General features: G+C 38.8%; 1 protein-coding gene across 2 annotated transcripts in view; it reads right to left on the bottom strand.

Annotated features, from left to right (window-relative positions):
• Positions 1-12,386: 12,386 nt before the first annotated feature.
• FOXP2 (forkhead box P2) overlaps positions 12,387-15,277 on the bottom strand; it is a 201,975-nt gene continuing 199,084 nt past the window's right edge. For both annotated transcript variants that reach the window (XM_030933309.1, XM_030933310.1), the window contains one exon: positions 12,387-15,277. This exon is cut by the window's right edge and continues 1,079 nt beyond it. The gene's annotated coding sequence lies outside the window, so the exon portion shown is untranslated.

The following is a 15,277-nucleotide window of genomic DNA, read 5'->3' as shown; positions in this document are numbered from 1 at the left end:
TGTCTGTGACACATATGGATATAAGAATATTTTCCATACACCAAATCTGGGCTACTATAATGCAAATATAAGGTAAACACACCTAACAGCAATAACTTAAGCATCTCTTAGGATGAGACTGTATGCCTGATATGCCTGAATGTATGTTCCAACCAAAAGAGTCTGGGGTTTGCCAACCCAGAGATATGTTGTCTGTGAGGAAAATCTGAGCTCCGGCTCATCCGGTGGAAGGGTCATTATATTAGTCAGTTTTCACACTGCTATTAATATAAAGATATTATCCAAGAAAGAAAGAGGTTTAATTGACTCACAGTTTCACATGGCTGGTGGCTCAGGAAACTTTCTCTCATGGCGGAAGGCGAAGCAGGCACCTTCTTCACAAGGTGGCAGGAGAGAAGTGAGTGAGGGTGCAGGAAAAAGTACCATTTATAAAACCATCAGATCTCCTGAGAACTCACTCATTATCACGAGAACAGCATGGGGGAAACCGCCACGGGGATTACAGGTCCCTCCTTTGACATGTAGGAATTACAACTCAAGATGAGATTTGGGTTGGGACAGAGAGTCAAACCATATCAGCCATATGGGGGATTGAAGCCCTGAGTTTTGGGTTGAATGCAGGTTGCCAGCTGGAGGTCGTTAAGGGAAGGATGTTAAGTGAGTATGCTAGATAAACTGCATGCTGTTTGCAAGTGGTTGTTGTTCTTCTGCCCAACCAGCTGCCACTGGGCCATATGTAAGGCAGATATATTGTCCAGCCCTTACCATTGGACCATTTCTGTATGTGAGGTGGTTTTCCTGCCCAGCCTGCTGCCACTGGACTCTCTTCTCTGTATGTAAGTCTCTAATAAAATCCCGTGTCTTGTTTGCTGGTTCTGGATCTCTTCTTCAGCCTCCTAAACCTGGCAATTTCCCTACTGAGGTCAATAGGGATTTCGCACAACAGCAAGAGAGCCAAAGTAGAATTGCTGAGGGCCTGCCTGATCATGGAGGAAGAAGCTGGAGAAAGAACGCATGTAGCCTTGGTTGAAGGAGCAGCCAGTAACCACTTTGATTAGGGAGGGGTATTTTGTTTTTTGTTTTGTTTGAAAAGAAACTACAGAAGGGAGGTCCAATTGGGGATATCCCAAGACTCCCCAAAGACCCTTCTATAAACTAAATGTTTGTGTTCCCCTAAATCCATATGTTGAGATCCTAACCCCCAATGTGATGGTGTTAGGAAATGAGGCCCTTGGGAGGTAATTAGGTCGTAAGGGTGGACACCTCATGAATAGGATTAGTGTCCTTATAAAAGAGAAGACCTCAGAGACCTCTATCACCCTTTCTGCCATGTAAGAACATAGCAAAAAGACAGCTGTCTGTGAACTAAGAAGAGGGCATTCCCTAGAACCAAATCTGCTGGTACCTTGATCTTGGACTTCTGAGGCACCAGAACTGCAGGAAAAGAGTTTCTGTTGTTTATAAGGTACCCAGCCTATGATAGTTGATTACAGCAGCCCAAACAGGCAGGTCTCAGAAGAGAATTAGTCAACTTTAATTATCAGCTAGGCCCAGAATAAAACCTCAAAAGCAAATAAGAACTGTGCCTCTTGCCTTTCTGTCCCCACCCTTTCAACAACCTCTCCCCTCACCTATTTTGGTCTTGCTGACCAGCAGAGGCAGCTATGAGTGGGAGGCAAGCAGAGAACCTTGGTAGGAGAAAGTGGCCACAGTCCTTACAGCATAGCAGCAGGGCTACAGAGAGCAGGTGTGAGCTGGAGGAGGCCAGAGGTTATTATGCAAAGTCAAGGTCAGAGTTCTAACTAAAACCTGGGACTCTGTGCTAAATGTCAAATTGTGATATTTTCTTCCCTGAAGTGATGATAGAAATTGCCAGAAATTGAGTAAGTAAGCCATGGCACTGGTCCAAATTCTTATCTGGTGCAGATAGTTGCCCAGCTAAATAAAGCTCAGAAAGACTAAGAGACCAAAATGATCTGCTTCTTGAGTCTATTCTTCAGGATATCCTTGTTCGGCTTACATCTTATAAACACAGCCATCCTAGTCAGAAATCAGGGAGCCGCCCAAGTTCTCCCTTTTGCTCATCATCCTCCATCACTCTACCATCAAAACCTATAGATTTTACTTGCTAAATATATTTTAATCCATCCCCACTGCTTCCTCCCAAGCTGTGTCTTAGTTGAGGTCATCATCAAATGCATCTGGACTACTGCATGCCCCCTTCCCGACTTCACTAGATCTGAGCCACTGGTCTCAGCCTCTGTCTCCATTAAATATGCTTGGGGGGTATATAAATGGTCAATATATCTAAGCCATTATTCTAATCAGTCATTTTTATTCATGCTTTAAGATTTGGCTCAATAGTCATCTCCAAGAAGCCCAAACAAGGCCCATACTACTGGCTGACTCCACCTACCTACTCTGTGCATAACTCTACCTTTGTTGGAATATCAATATATATACCTATGTCACTCACAACTCCAAATTTTTCAAGGGCAAGAAGTCTTCATTTTAGTATGACTGACTTTTAGTCAATTATCTATCACACAGTAGATCCTTAATAAAAGTTTCCAAGACTGATTAAACCTCCTATGTTAAGAATAAAGTTAAACAATAAATAATAAAATTATACAGTAATAAATTTATTTTTAAATTACTTATTCTGCATTTGGAGCTCCCAGCATTTGTGCAGGTAGACCAGAAGTCACTGTAGGAAATTTAATGAGACCATCTTGGGTCATGCTTTGTTATTGCCCATTGTGAGCACCATGTTATCAACGGCATTTTACCATTCTCAGGGTGTTTGCAGAAATGCCATTCAGATGTCTTCGAGGTAGGGAAACTACATGTTCCTTCCCAACAACCTCTCTGCCCTGGTAAGATGGGTATTATAATGAAAGTAAGTTTTACACCAAAGTCTGCCACAAGTACATACCTTTATTTATTATTAGATACAGTAATATTTACTAACCAGTTCTTGTAAGATCAGGCATGTTATTACTCTTACCTTTTAGGCACTCTGAAAAGAGCCAGTCATTAGGTTTACTCAGAAGACAGGATCAGTTAATCTACTAGAATCAGGCCAGAAATTCGTCTTAGTTCTTTTGGGCTGTTATAACAAAATGCCTTGGACTGGGTAGTTTATAAACAACAGAAATTCATTTCCCACAGTTCTGGATATGAGGAAGTCCATGATTAAGGCACCAGCAGATTCAGTGTCTGATGAGGGACTGCTTCTTGGTTCACAGACAGTGCTTTCTTGCTGTGTCCTCACATGGTAGAAAGGGTGAGCTACCTCTCTGGGGCCTCTTTGATAAGGGCACTAATCCCATTCATGAGGGCTCAACCCTCATGACCTAGTCACCTCCCCAAAGACCCTATTTCCTAATACCATTACCTTGGGGATTAGAATTTCAACATACGAATTTTAGGGTGACATAAACATTTAGATCATAACAACAATCTTCTGGTAAGTGTTACAGAGGATTCAAATGGAGTTGGAGTCAATCTAAAGATGCTACACTGCTGGCCTGCCCTCTTCAAGGGCAGAAGAACCTGCATTTTTTTTCTCTAATCAGTTTCACATTTTTTTGATCCTCCTCTAAAGCATCAATATTACACATTTTTAATTCTATTCCTTCAATTAATAAAAGTTCTTCCTATTCATTTTGCTAATGAGCAAACCTTCTGGAGAAGATTTAGCTAATGTTATGTCAAGTGTTTGTCAAAACCACCTCTGGAAAGAAGAGTCCTGATTAACCTCTTCCAAAGCTTCCCGGGCATCCTTGGAGTATTGTTATTAAATAAGAAACTTAAAATAGTATCTGGCACCTAGGATCTCATAAAATTAATTTACACACACATATTATAAACCATGTTATCTATACTAGAGAGCTTTAAAATAAATTACAGATACGATAACTGAAGTATAGCAAGAAAAGTCTTAAAAGAATAATTTTGGTCTATAGTTTGCTGTTACATTTTTCCTTTCCTCCATTCAACCAGAGGAATCCACACTGCTTGAGGTAGAGTTAGGATTGCTGTGGCAGCAATTCTAAAGAGATAAAAAAGAGCCAGAGCGCCTGTAGTCCCAGCTACCTGGGAGGCTGAGGCAGGAGAATGGCGTAAACCCGGGAGGCAGAGCTTGCAGTGAGCTGAGATCTGGCCACTGCACTCCAGCCTGGGCGACAGAGTGAGACTCCATCTCAAAAAAAAAAAAAAAAAAAAAAAAAAAAGAGCCAGAATTTTCCATTGGCTTCCCAAGTGGACTCTTGAAAAGCAAAAGGGAAAGCCCAGCTAAGCATAGTTGCTGTAGGCCACAGAATTAGAATGAAAGATAATCACAGGCAGAGATCAATGGGCCACACGACCACGTATGGAAAAGAGGAGGCAATGGGGCTGCATTTTCTTCAACCTAATTTCCATTTGTATCCTTTTTCTTTATGATTAGTAAATGTATCACCCTACTGTCAGTTGGCAAACAACCCAAGAGTTGGGTATATTTAATGAGACCAAACCAAATAATATAGGAAATAAAGAACAATGAAGAAGAAAGTGAATGACTTTTTGATATACAAAAGTTGGATTCTATGCAAGAAAGTTTCTGATGACTACATTTTAAAAAGGTTGTGTATTTCTTCCTTCATTTAAAAATAACAACAATGATGCTAACACTTACGGAGCAATTCCTATGTGCCAGGAATTTGTCCCAGTACTTATGAACTTATGATCCTTTTATACTAATTGGGATGCAGCTCCTTGAGGGTAGGCCTTTCTTTCTATTGGTCTTTGTTCACTCTTATGCTTGCCAGGGCCTATGGAAGGATCTGGTTTGTCATCAACATCAAATAAATATTTGTCGAATATTTGTAAGTCAGTTTTACTTTGTAAGTTTTTATTTGTAAGTCAGTTTACTTCACTTACTGTGAAGTAGATATTCTCATCACCCCATCCTGCAGTTAAAAAATCTGAACTACCGAATTCGGAAGTCCTCAGGTTTTTACAGATGGATTCAGAATCTACCCAGGCCAGTGTGCCATGATTTTTCCTCCTCCTGCCTTCATTTCTTATCCCTTTCCTTTATCTAGTTCTTTCTCTCTCACACAGCACTTTCAATGCAAAGAGGCACAGCCAGTTACTATGACCCATAGCTGCACAGCCAATTAGTGGTGAAATAGCTCAGAAACCAAGATTTGTGATTCTAAACCATCCAGTCTCCTCATTCCAACTCAGCTTCTCTCAATCAGAACAAATAACTCATTATTTATTGAAGTTAGATATTGATTAGCTCTCAAAAGCCGCACACATTTGCTTTCTTTTTACCTTTTGAAAAAAAAATAATTTCTTAGATCATGATTACAGAATTTAGCTATCAGGTTTAGATTTTTAAGAAGTGAATCAGATGATGTTGAAGCTGAAAGGGACCTTCAAGGACATCTGTTGAAACACTATTTTTTCTACACAAATGAGCAAACTGTGACACGGAATAATCTGTTCAAGGCAACCCACTGAATCAGTGAAAGAATCACAGTAGAAGCTAAGTCTCCAGAGACCTAGTTCAATGCCTTCCATACCCATGTACTAGACTTGCTTCCTTGATTCAATTATATACCATTTTTAGAATAAGACATGTTAACTTGGATGAGACCAATTTTTTTCTACCCAGTATGCGTTTTTCAAAAAGTGGCAATAGGAGAAATTCTATGGCAGTTCGCTACCTACCCTGTAGGCCTGAAACTTCCTTTAAGTTCCCCTGCTACATTTGCTTGTTTTGTTGTTTAGGATTTTGTGACTGTTTCTCTTTAGGTCCTACACAATTCCTGATTCTTAGAGCAGACTCTCATTCCACAGTTCTAACCCCTATAATGAACATGAGAAATGTAATCCCAGCTAGGGAGATGAAGAATTTTAAGAGGTCTTCTTTTTTTTTTTCTTTTTTTGAGACAGAGTCTCACTCTGTCACCCAGGCTGGAGTGCAGTGGCACAATCTCGGCTCACTGCAACCTCTGCCACCTAGGGTCAAGCAATTTTCCTGCCTCAGCCTCCCAGGTAGTTGGGATTACAGGCACCCACCACCATGCCCAGCTAATTTTGTTGTTGTTGTTGTATTTTTAGTAGAGTCGGAGTTTCACCATGTTGGCCAGTCTGGTCTCAAGCTCCTACCCTCAGGTGATCCACCCGCCTCAGCCTCCCAAAGTGCTGGGATTACAGGTGTGAACCACTGCGCCTGGCCAAGAGGTCTTCTAATATTAACTCCTGAAGTTTAATTCCTGAATATACCAACTACGTGTTTGGGCAGCTATGTGTTGGAATCAAACTCCTAATCCAATATGTTTCAAGGAAACAAATCCTTGCCAACCCTTGACCTAACCTAACACTGCCTAACCAGCCTGAGGAGCCCATGGCTCCATGGAGGAAGGGTGAAAAGCAAGAAAAGAGTCAAGGAAGGCTGAGGGGGACGTTAGCATCCACTCTCAAGACAATTGTGGTGCATAGTCAGAAATTCCTCTTATACACATTTGCCCTAGAACAGTACAGAAAGAGACTTAAAGTGAGCTGCTTCTGTCGGTTGGACTTGGACGTACTTGTCAGTATTGGTTTCTTGTTGGAGAGGAATCTGTGTTCCTCAGGGCTTAATAATAGGCACAGGTGAGACATTGGCTGACTTAAATAACTGAGACATTTGACAAGAGGGTGGTGATAACGATGGTGAAGGGAGAAGGTGGAAGGACTGTCACTCAACATCTGAAACATGATGCTAAATAAGAAAAGCACTTTCACCCCTTTTAAGTTGAGAAAGAGATAGAGATAGCATGTTGGTGTCATAGTAGTTTTTCAAAGGTTATTACCAGCTAAGGGTATTTCCTCTACCTAGAACTAATCAAGTTATCTTTAGATCCAGCCCAGCCTTGAAGAGAACGGAAGCCAAGCTCTTAAGCATCAGAGAAGGTTTGAGGCTGTGATAACCTGAAAGAGTAAGTCCAATGAGAGGGAGAGTGAGCTTTATCTTTATGACAAAATGGGTAACATCAGTTTTGTCTTGCAACTGTTGGCCACAAAATGTCTTTGTCAAAATGCAATTTAACACAATGGCAGGAAGCAGACTCTTCTATTCCAGGAAGAAACACTGGTAGCACAGGTGGTGCAGGATCTTTTCAGAAGGGGTGACCCCATGGTGGCAGTCTTCCCAGAGACTCCAGTAGTGATGGAGGGGTGGCATCAGCAGGCAGTGGGGATCCCAGCTGTAGCTGCACGGGTAGCAGCAGGCAGCACAGGGAGAGTAGGGGAGGCTGCGCTGCTGAGGAGGGATTGGCATGGCTGGCTGCGGGATGCTGTGAGCTATGCCACGGACCTCACGTGCACAGGAATGAGGGTTTCAGGAACCAGGATTCTGGGAGTTTGAGTAGCAGGGATTGTATCCAGAGGTTACTGCTTGGACAACTATTCATGTCATCTACCTCTCCATCCAAGCAGGATCTAAGAAACATAGATAAACACGGCCATATTCCAACTGAGACTCTTCATTAAGGGAGGGTTTCAGGGGTTCTCACCCCAGGTCTCTTCATTTAGTACTAGAGAAGGGGAAACTGTTTGAACTGGAACTATTTACACTAAAGATTTTGAGAAAGACATAGCTTTCTCCCAAAGTTCACTTTTATATGGCAAAAGAGATCGCACACTGATCCAAAGGCTTGGCTAGAAATTAGCGAATAAGAAATCTGTCTTATAACTCAAAGAGGTTGAACTTCAGTTTTCCCTGAAAGAACCTCCTGGATGCAACTTAGCAGGTGTCTCAGCTCCCTAAGAATGGAGTACTTTTAGATAGTCCCTGAGTACCTATCAAGTGTAGTAACATTGAGGTTTTTATGTGTAACAGAAATTCACCAAATGGAAAATGTACACTTTCCGCATGTGTTCTTTTAGTACCTAATATGCCAATCTGAAATTATTCCCAGCTCATAGACCCTATCCACTGATAACCCTCTGTTCTCATTGACATCAAAAAAACAAACATGGATTGGAAAATCAGTGGACCTCCTGTCTTACTCCCTTTCCTGTCCCCATGGCAGAAGTCACGAGTAGATGATGGCACATTTTTCTTGTATAAGTGAGGGTGTGACCTCAGAACCCATCATCAGGTATTTACTCAGCCTCTATTATGTGCCAGGCACCCCAGGCAGACACTATGCATCCATGTTAGAGTTGGCAAATGACATGAAACCAGTTTCACAGTTCAGATACAGAGCCTACATTCAATTTTACTTTTCTTAGACCTTGTGTGACTAACACAATCTAGCTTGTTAGTCTCCCATCACCACTCTCTTTCTGTTGAGCTGTAACAGGAAGCCCCTCACACGAAAAAGGGCTCAGTCATGAACATATTGAATTATTCTATACTGTTAGTATCTTCCTAAAAGTCAAAAGGCAAGTGAGGGGATGCATTTTGTGACACAGTGAGAATGCAAAACTTATTGATTTATAGTCTACCTTTTGCATATAATTACAGTGATCTCTAAACAAAAAGTTGCTACCTATTAACCTCCTAATGGGCTTAAATGTAATTGCTTCTAACACCTAAGCTATGAAAAATGAATTCTTCTGTTTAAGCCATAACTTTGGAGTTCTTTGGCACACAACATGAAAACTTTTTCCCTCTGATTTTGATTAGATACTTTGCAATAAGCCTTCATAAGTCACTTAAATTCTGCCAAAGTGCTTGAGGCCTCTTTGGAGGCCTGATCTCAAGGTGATTGTCTCTCAAATTCTATGTATCATATGTACTTTTCAAATGACCCAGTGATTTTTTCTAAAAGCTAGAAATAACAATTTTAGTGTCAAAATGCCCCCCCTTCTAAAATTTTAGGATACTAATACTCAAGACTATTCCTTTAGCAAAATGACAACTATTGACGTGCTCATTATCCAATAATAACAGTTTTAAATTTATGCAGAGGACAAATTAATATTTCCATTTTGTGGTGGAGACTATTTCTAAAATGACGGGATATGTATTGGTGAAATAAATATCGTCAAATAACACAACTATCTGGTTATGCATCACAATGAGTATTAAACAAACCTTCCAAAGTGGTAAATAAGGAGAATATACTTGAGAACTAGGTGTCTCAGACTGGAGACAACCAAAAATGTTGAATTATTGTAGGCAGCTCACATACTATTTTGTGGTTATTGGGAAAACAGTGGTATCTGTAAAATGATTTTAAAATTCATGTTTTATTATTTGCAATCTTTTTTTAAAATTAACTTTGAAATTAACTGATTTCTATTATCAGAGAGTCCAAAACTATAAACAAATGCATGGCATTGCTAGCAAGCATTTGATATTATTGTAAGACTTTCAACATCTAGGTTTAATATTTGCCGGTGAAATACTGAGCCTCAACCCTATTGAGGCTGGGTTGACTTGGTTTCTTGTGGATTAACTGTATAGGAGCTCCTTTCTTTGGTGAAGGGCATTAAATAAAACGTTTAAATACTGGTGCACAGTTCAACTCCAAGGACTCTCTCGATGCTCACCCAGATTTTCCTTAGCTTTTGTTCTCCGAAAAGCTTATTTTTTTGGCTTATGGAAGATGTGTGAATTTATGATCATAATAACTTTATATTAGAAGTGTCTCTTCAAAATTTTATGACTTTTCCCTGAGTCTTCTCCTGAGATTCTCCCCTCCCCCCAGCACATTTGAGAAAAGAGGATTGGTAATTTTAAAATGTTGCATTTTCTATAGCATTCTATCAGTACACTTAAAGGAAAGCGGGGAGGCCAGGTCAGGTGTTCTTCCTACATCACTTCTCATGACGCCAGGGCTGTCCACTGCCTCCACAGGGAGGAAGAGAATGGTGGCCTAGGGGCTTTGCCTCGCATCAGCATCCCTGGATGTTATCATGGGAACCTGCAAGTGGTTCTACACAATTTCCACAGGGCAATAGCAAATTGCTGTTGAACACAAGGAGGATCTACGAGTGACTGAGAAGGGACTCACATAGCTAGTCCACTTTCAAATTGATGACCTCTTCAGTGCTATCATGGTGACATGAAGAGTTGAAAAAATGCATATCATGTCTAGTCATAACAGGAACATTTTATTTAATAATTCTTTTCATTTTTTCTTTCAGTTCATTGTGTCCTCTGGATGTGAATATTCACTGTCAAACCTGTGATCCCAATGATCCTCAAATATAAAAGGAGGGACAGTTTTTATGATGTGGATATTTTAATTTTCTAGAGGAGTGCTGGAAACTAAAAACCCATGAAGTTAGGGGATAAGATCAGCTTCAGCTTTAGAAAAGAGATTGGCTGATATTTATTTAAAGATTTTTAAGTGAACCTTCACAACAGAGTGTGAAACCGATAATGTGTATCTGGAGCCTAAGGTTCTGATTTTGTTTTCTTCCTGGAGCATGTGTGTGTGTGAGTGCCCATGTGTATATATCGGCTTAAACAATATGGCCATCACCTATAAGGTGCAAATTTCCCAGAAAATTATAAACTTTTTTTTTTTTTTTTTTTTTTTTTACTATGGCTGGTCTTTCCATTTATTCAGGTGTCACACAGTTTCACTTAGAGGGTGTTGATGGCGACTGAACATATGGAGGGTAAAAGGAACAATACATCAAATTGTGGGCAAAGCCACATCTTATTTTCTCTCTTTTTTTTTTTTTTTTTTTTTTTTTGAGATGGAGTCTCGCTCTGCCGCCCAGGCTGGAGTGCAGTGGCCGGATCTCAGCTCACTTCAGCTCACTGCAAGCTCCGCCTCCCGGGTTCACGTCATTCTCCTGCCTCAGCCTCCCGAGTAGCTGGGACTACAGAAGCCCGCCACCACGCCCGGCTAGTTTTTGTATTTCCGGCTAGTTTTTGTATTTTTTAGTAGAGACGGGGTTTCACCGTGTTAGCCAGGATAGTCTCGATCTCCTGACCTCGTGATCCACCCGTCTCGGCCTCCCAAAGTGCTGGGATTACAGGCTTGAGCCACCGCGCCCGGCCATATTTTCTCAAGTTACACATATTCTTATAGTTATCTTGTGCCTTGGTGTTTACAGTTTTCCATGCAGTTTAAAAAACAAACAAAAACAAAAAAAGGGAAAAGATAGAGTTTATGTTCTTTTCCTTCACCAGCATTTGAACATTAGGATTTGTCTTAATATCCTTTTATAAAATATTTGAAACAGTAGGGAGTTGGATGCTTAGCTTTCATTACTTGTTCAAGAAAATACTTAAAGTGTGCTTAAAGTGTGACTTGCCATCTGTATTTCTTCTCTGCTTAGTTAGATTTTAAGATGACATCTTTTTTGTGTTTTTATTTTTAAAATTCAGAAGGAATTAATGACCAAGTTTTTACAAAGCACCTGAATCCTCCATTGATTCAACAACAGAAAATATCTGGGTAACAAGTGTTTTACACTACAGGATCACAAGAGTTTGAATTTAGGTTTAAGTACAAAACATCTGACAAATCAGTTTTACTCATTTCTTGTTATTCCTAATCTGTAAATTGTTCTCCTTATATTAAAGTATAGAAAATGCTCAGACTGGATTCACGTCTGTTATATAGCCTTTAGTAAGTTAACAAAATACACTGGACAGGATACATTGGTAATCATTTACTTTCAACAATTGATAGAGAAAAAAAATGTAATGTTCAAGGACATTAATCTCACGTCTATACTTCTTTTTCAAACCATTTTTTAATCCTGTGGAAAGTCCTTTAGTCAAGGTACCCTTTCACTAGGATGACAGAAAATATTGTTATGCATAAAAAAAATTCTCAACAGATTGATTATCCTTTTACTTTTGATTATGAGGAGATTTAGAAGTTAGGTTAAAGTAAGCGAAATTTTCTAACGCGGGGCCCTATCTTGCCTGTTTTTTTACATCAAATTGTGGGTCTGGAACAGATCCCTAATATCCTAAAAAGCATTTCCTTGGAAGCTACTTACCTATCTCCAACACATTCCTCTAAACCATGGCTGGATGCTGTGGGTGTGACTGACATTTAGAGGCAAAACAAAAAAAGATGATAAAGCAAAAATGTCATAAAGTTAAAAAGAGTAATCATGTTTTCCCCTGGCATTTTTTAATGGTCAGAATTTATAATGTCAAATTGTATCAGAATAAAAACACGAAAACATGAGATGAGTGTGTGGGGAAGCAATTTGGAACCTGAAGACAGTTTTTAATGGAATGCATTTGACAAGCAGCCTCCATCTTTATTGACTACATTTGTGTATGGTCTGGTTTATGAATCCCCAATCCCTAAGAAAATAATTTTAAACAAATTGTGGGACATGTGTACACAAATTTATGACTTGGCTCTGGCATGGAAGAATGGTCTCTCCGAAAGAATAAAATCCTAGTGGTTATAAATGGGTCAAAAAGAATTAGATTTTTTTATTTATACTTCAGAAATGTAATCAAGTGAATGAAATGGTTTCATATACATTTTTACATCCAACAGCAGTGACACACTGTTCATACATTAATTCTATAGTAAAATGTACATCCTTCTTTTTTGCTAAGATATGCCAAGTGTTCATGGACAAAAAAAACCTTTCATTGCAACCTGAACTAGTGAAATAACAAGGGTAAGCCATGTTCCTTTCAATAGCTTTATAGACTTAATAAAGCTATTGTCCAAATGTGTGTTAATACTGGCATGTGTAAGATGAAGTCTCAAAATTCTCAAAAATGTAAATGTCCAACTTGAAAACTTTACAAAATGTATTGGATTTTGCGACTGAATCTGCCCAGGGACATTAAAGTCCAGGATGGTTTATTTAAGTGTACTTCTGTAGCTCTATTCCTAGCTGACTATTCTTCGATTCCCTAATCACAAAGAAATGCATTCTTATGAAGTTAAGCAGCTGTAGACACAGAATGCTGATGACATTTTCTCCATATCTGAGTTATCTAAAGAAAACCCAGTTAGTGGTAATTCTACCAAATACTTGTAACATTCACATAAAATTTTAATTGATTTTCAAATAGTACAACTGTGCCACGAATCCAACCACATGGAATATAAGCCTTAAGCCCACTAGGTTTAAGCAATTGTGTCTTTGTAGACTAAAACTATGTAAAATAAAATCTGATAACTCCCTGGTGTTAGAGGTAGACAGTTTTCTTTCAAATCCTAGGTTTGGTCCTTTATTTTATTCAGCAGTGAAAGCCATGAATACAGAACGAATAACAGCTGTTACAATTCTCAACCATGACTTCTAACGTCAGAGAATTCAAAGTATGAACATAGTACACAGTAATGAAAAGTATCAAAAATTAGTTTACCTCAAAAAAGATAAATAAAACAGGTATATTCCACCAATACATAAACAGATGTTTGTGCTACAGTTTAAAATTTGCTGTATACAAAAGATCATAGTCCCCATAATCAGCTTATGATAGAAGCAAGAATACATGAGCCATTTAAATTGTCAGACATTATGCTTTATAAGGTATGCACAGAAGTTCAAGCAATAAATACATACATTAGTTCAAAGCCTTACAATAGCTACGCAAAGCAGATGCAGAAAAGCAGATTTGCTATTACTAGCAAGCAATGATACAAGAGTAAAAATTCATGAAATGCATTAAAGCAACATTTTTCTTAGAAAAAGTCTGGTCATTTATGGGTCCACCAACATTTTTACATAATATGCACAATTATCAAAATACAGACCAAGCATTTCAGAAAACTCCAAAAAACCTAAAATCTATTTTCAAAGCAATTGCAGTTTTGGAGGTTTTTCTGGTATAATGTGCAAGCAGCTATTTTTTAAAATTGTATTCATATAAAACCCATGCAAAACTCTACAGGTATATGCATTCTGTGGCTGAGACTTCCTTTCAAAAGTTTTCTAACTGAGGTATGCATACTTTAGCATTGTAGTCTTAGGCCACCCTCCTGATGGTACAACTCTCGCACTTACTTCCAGTCCATCAAAGCCTTTTGAACATGTACCTGAAAAGACCCATTTTTCCTTTCAGATAATCCTTACAGTAGGATCCTAGATGACTGAAAACCATCTTTCACCATACCCATCTTTCTTTTAATACCATATTGTAAACTTCCGGTTCATTGATCATGACCCAAAGACAAACATAATGAAAAGTAGCAGTTACTGTGACGTTCTCACGTTTCATGCAATCTGCCATAATTGTTCTAATTTTTTTCTTTTTTTTTTTTTCTTTTTTTTTTTTTTTGCAGAGGTAGAAGCTTTCAGAAAGCCTTTTGGGTAAGTGGGAAAACCCTTTTGAAAGCCGTTATGTCCTTTTATTTGGTGTGATAGATGACTGGGTATCTCTCTAACTCTATTTGCTGACTTCAGCAAAGAATCAATGATGAGCTTAGTTTGCAAGAACCGGTTCCATCACATGGAACTGGTACATATGTTAAGCTCTAGCAGCCACCTTCTGTCAAAACTGTTTGTAAAGCAATAACCATAATCAGGTTATGAGGTCCCTTGGTTGGGGGAAAAAGTATTATCAAGACTTGGCACAGCACATGAAAAGCAACACGTTAAGTTTCTAGGTTTTAAGCAAACATCTGACTATGCTATTTTCAACTACACCATTATTCAGTATCATAGTTTTGGGGTTTGGAGTTGTCAAGAAAACCAGCATTCCAACAGTTTGGCCTGTGCAAGTCTTTGAAGGGAGTGTATTGTTAGTGTTAATATCCCGTATAAGCAGAGGCAGAATTATATGTAACTTTGGTTTGACTGAAAATAAATACCATGGACTACAATTGCTATAATCTTTGCTTTCAGTGTAAAAACTCAGCTAGATCACTTTAAAATCAATATGAAATTAATTTTTGGCTTTACTAGACCTTTTATGTTTGGTTCCTACTTTTTGTTTTTTCATTATAACTTAAGACTATAAAAAAATAGTACACAACAAAGATTAAGACCATACAAGACATCTTCTAACAACATGTATTCACCACTGAAAATAACTGACTGAATGAGGGAAAACAAAAACACAAAGTACTATATATATAACAATATGCAATCTGCATTTGCATCAAGTACATAATCGTTTTGGTCAGTGATCCACATTTGTTGCTTTCTAGCATATCATAACTTCCACTGCAGATTTTGTCCTCACCTCTGTCTTTAATGAAAGCAAATCTTCATTGCATTTAGATGGACTTTTGGCCTCAGAAGATTACTCTGTGACTGAATTAACTTTTTTAGTTGTGGTTTTTGTCATATTTTGTTTCTTTGTTTAGGGCTAAATGAAAAGATCCCAGAGGTCATCAGA

Source organism: Rhinopithecus roxellana, chromosome 6, assembly GCF_007565055.1.
Source record: "Rhinopithecus roxellana isolate Shanxi Qingling chromosome 6, ASM756505v1, whole genome shotgun sequence".
Classification (NCBI taxonomy): Eukaryota; Metazoa; Chordata; class Mammalia; order Primates; family Cercopithecidae; genus Rhinopithecus; species Rhinopithecus roxellana.
The sequence above is the reverse complement of the archived record's forward strand: the minus strand, read 5'-3'. Positions and strand labels throughout refer to the sequence as shown.